The following is a 4,888-nucleotide window of genomic DNA, read 5'->3' on the forward strand; positions in this document are numbered from 1 at the left end:
ATTTTTTGAATATGTAAAAAGAAAAAAAAAAAGAAAAAAAAATATATTTAGCATGAAGCACAATGTCAAAACTTTGTTTTACATATTCAAGGGAGTGGGCAGAAGTATAAACTTGTCAAAATTCCCACTCCTTAACCGCTTACATAATCTTCCATTCATTACATGTATAATCCATAAATATAACAACTAATCCCATATTTATCCATCAATATATTATCTATTAGTAGATGAACAATTATTATTCCTTTAACTTCACCAAAAACAAAAGCATCAATAACAAATAACAAAAAAACAACAACAACAATAAATGAATAATATTACTATATATTATATCCAGCAATAATCATATGTTTATATGATAATTTGAACAGTTTTATGTTTGGACATTGTTTAAGTTCAATATTCAAATTATTCCACAGTTTGACTCCACTTATTGATACACAAAAGTTTTTTCTAGTAGTTCTAATTTTGCATATTTTAAAATATGATTCCCCTCTTAATGTATAAAGTTGCTCCTTAATTTTAAACAGGTTTTGAATGTTTTCTGGTAATTGTTTATTTTTTTGCTTTGAAAAGAATTAGAGCTGTCTGTAGTTTCACTATGTCAATGAACTTCAATAATTTAGATTTTATAAATAGTGTGCTCTCTAAATATCCCACCTTATGGATTATTCTTATTGCTCTTTTTTCTAGTATTGTTAATATCTGTAGTGTAGTTTTATAATTATTGCCTCAGATTTCTGCACAATAACTTAAATAAGGTAAGATTAATGAACAGTAGAGAACATGTGATGCTTTTTGTTCTAGGACCGACTTGGCTTTGTTTAAGAGGGCGACATTTCTTGAGCCTTTACTTTGAACATATTTGATGTGTAGTTTCCAGTCGAGTTTATCATCAATAATGACACCAAGAAATTTGTTTTCATGAACTCTTTCAATTTTCACTCCATCTATTTGTCTTTGAATTTCTTTATGTGATTGACAGTTCCCAAATAACATTATTTTTGTTTTGTTTAGATTCAAGGACAGCTTATTTTCATCAAACCACATTTTAAGTCTATTCAATTCATTACTTACATCCTTTAACAGTTGTTCCATGTCATCTCCAACACAAAAAATATTTGTATCATCAGCAAATAGTACACTTTTCATTCTTTCAGGTACAGTACATATATCATTTACATAAATTATAAACAGTTTGGGACCCAGGACTGACCCCTGAGGAACCCCACAAACAATGTCCAAACATCCAGAACAAACATCTCCCAGCTTCACATACTGCTGTTTGCCTTTCAAATAGTTTTGAACCCAGTCTAGTGCTACTCCCCTTATCCCACAGCGTTCAAGTTTTTTTAGTAATAAATCGTGATTGACTGTGTCAAATGTCTTCTTGATGTCCAAAAACACTCCAACAGCATTTTTCTTGTTATCCATCGCAGTAGTTATCTCCTCTACAGTTTCTAAAATGGCTTACATTGTTGACCTTCCTGATCTGAAGCCGTATTAACTTTCACTGATTAATTTATGTTTATCTAAGAATGTTTCCAATCTGTTATTAAATAATTTTTCTAATATTCTAGAGAACTGTGGCAGCAGAGAGACTGGTCGATAGTTGGTGAAGATGTTTGTTCCCATTGTTGTATAACGGCAATATTTTAGCTATTTTCATTTTACTTGGGAATGAACCAGTTTGAAATGTCAAGTTACTAATGATTTAGATGATTTAGTTACTAATGGTTTAGAAATCCCTCAAATGACATGCTTTACCAGTTTCATATCAATCCCATGTAAGACAGAAGACTGTTTATTATTACATTTATTTAAAATATCGACTTTCTTTTTTCAGTCACAGCACTGAGGAACATTGAGTTGGGCTTCCTGTTTATTATTTTATTTAAATTTGGTTCAGTATGTGGCAGCTCAGGGATCATTTTAGATAAATCAGGTCCAATGTTTACAAAAATTTGATTAAAACTGTTAGCTATTTCATTCATATTATAGTTTTCAATATCTTTATCAATGAAATAATTTGGATAATCCTGTTTATTTATACTATTTTTTATAATACTGTTTAAGATATTCCATATTTCTTATGTTTATTTTCATCCATTTTTTTTTTTTGTAATATTCTTTTTTGCCAAACCTAATGATAGTGATCAATTTATTTTTATATTTAGATTCCACTTCCTTAGTTCTTAATCTTATAAAGTTTTTATATAATGTATTTTTCTTTTTACAGGCATTTTGCAGTCCTGGTGTGATCCAAGGACAACTATAATATTTATTCTGTTTATTATACATCTTAATTGGACAATGTTTATTATATAATTCCACAAATACATCAAGAAATGCCTCGTATGCACCATTTACGTCTTTTTGTTGATAGTATCCCAGTTTTGCCCCATCAAGTCACTTTTTAAAATTTTTATTGATTCTTCTGTTCTCACCCTTCTATATAACTTTTGGTTTTCTGATTTACTAGTATTATAATTTCTGCCATATATTGTAAAGACAGGTAAGTGATCACTGATATCACTGACTAATAGTCCTATTGATTTATTTATAATATCATTTGTGAAGATGTTATCAATCAGAGTGGTCAAATAGGCTGTAATTCTGCTGGGTCTGGTAATTTTTGGAAAGAGAGTTAAACTTTGCATTGTGTTAATAAAATTCTCTCTAGACTCATGATTATTGGGGTTAAGTAAATCTATGTTAAAGTCACCACAAATAAATAGAACTTTGTTAGTTTTCCCAGTAAATGATCTCTCCATCACTATCAACATCACGGAGGAAATGTGGCAATTTGCCATTAAGTACAAGTCTGGGTCATAGTTACAGCAGATAAATCATTAACTGAGTAATATGAGGATAATTACAGATTTAAATGACCAAGTACTAAAAAGAAAATCATTTTATATAGGTTCTCCAATTAAAATTCAGACATGTTGAAGACTAGATGCTTCCAGAGTTCATATAAAGAAACCTCCAACTGTAACAATATTGAACATAAAGGTGCAGAATTATGTGCATTTATCCCCCTGGTATTATTCTCTGTTAATCAGGAAACGCTGTAACCAAATTTAAACAATCTCTTCTATCAATGTTTTCCTCTGTCGTGCAGAGCAGTGAGTCAGAACATTCACTTGGATGATCTTGTTGATCATTTTACAACTTCAATGCAAACTTCACTTGATAAAATTGCAATGCTGAAAAAGAAAGTAATCAATCAGAGGAAACTGGCTCCTTGGTTCAATTCCAAGTTACGTATTTTAAAGCAGCATCTAGACAGATGGAAAGAAATGGCGCTCCACTAACATGGAAGAATTTTATTTAACTTGGAAAGATAGAATGCTAACATATAAAAAAGGTCTCTGTAAAGCTAGAACTTTATATTACTCATCTTTAATAGAGGAGAATAAAAATAACTCTAGGTTTCTGTTTAGTACTATTGCTAGACTAATTAAAAGTCCCATCTCTGTTGAACCATGTATCTCTACAACTATAAGTAGTGATGACTTCATGAGATTCTTTATAAATAAAGTTATTTCAATTAGAGAGATAATTCAAACCATCTTTCCTTCTACTATCTCTAGTCCCCTGTCAAATGAGGCAACTTTAAAAATTTCACTAGAGCCTGATTTATGTTTGGACAGTTTTTGTCCTGTTGAGTTTCTGAATTGTCAAAAATAATAACCTCATCCAAACCATCCACATGTCTGCTAGATCCCACCCCAACCAGACTGTTTAAAGAGGTATTTCCCCTAATTAATGTCCACATTTTGGATCTACTTAATTTGTCTTTAATGAATGGTTATGTACCACAGCGCTTAAAGGTTGCTGTAATTAAACCTTTACTTAAGAAGTCTGATCTTGATTCAGAAATTCTGGCCAACTATAGATCTATATCTAATCTAACTTTCATCTCAAAAATTCTAGAGAAAATAGTTGCAGGTCAGTTGCATGAACATCTACAAAGAAATAATCTGTTTGAAGAGATTCAGTCAGGGTTGAGAGCTTATCATAGCACAGAAACAGCACTAGTAAAAGTCACTAATGATATTCTCATGGCCTCAGACAATGGACTTGTCATACTGGTCCTGTTAGACCTCAGTGCTGCATTTGATACAGTTGATCACAATATTTTACTACAGAGTCTTGAATATGATATTGGGATTACAGGAACGGCTCTAAATGGTCTAAATCATATCTATCTGATAGATTCCAGTTTGTAAATGTAAATGATAAATCTTCTTCATACACCAAAGTTAGTCATGGAGTTCCTCAGGGCTCAGTGCTTGGGCCAATACTCTTTACTTTATATATACTTTCATTAGGTAAAATTATTAAACAGCATGGGATAAATTTTCATTATTATGTTAATGATACTCAGTGATATTTGTCCATGAAACCCAATGAATACAATCAGTAACTTAAGTTACAATCATGTCTTAAAAGCATAAAATCTTGGATGACACTTAATTTTTTACTTTTAAACTCAGACAAGACAGAGGTTGCGGTTTTTGGACCTGAGCATCTTGGGAATACATTTTTTAGTCTTTCACTTTCTCTGGATGGCATTAATCTGTCCTCCAGCTCTAATGTTAAAAATCTTGGGTGTTATTTTTGATCAGGTCATGTCTTTTATCCCCCACATTAAAAACATTACTAGAACCTCCTTCTTCCACCTGCGTAATATCACAAAGATTAGAAACATCTTGTCCAAAAATGATGCAGAAAAACTGGTTCATACATTTATTACATCTAAGTTGGACTATTGCAATGGTTTATTATCTGGGTGTCCACAAAATTCATTAAAACGTCTTCAGCTGATCCAAAATGCTGCTGCCAGAGTCTTAACGAGAGTTGATAGAGAGATCATATTTCT

This window comes from Nematolebias whitei, chromosome 21 (genome assembly GCF_014905685.2).
Source record: "Nematolebias whitei isolate Nwh7 chromosome 21, NemWhi1, whole genome shotgun sequence".
Lineage (NCBI taxonomy): Eukaryota > Metazoa > Chordata > Actinopteri > Cyprinodontiformes > Rivulidae > Nematolebias > Nematolebias whitei.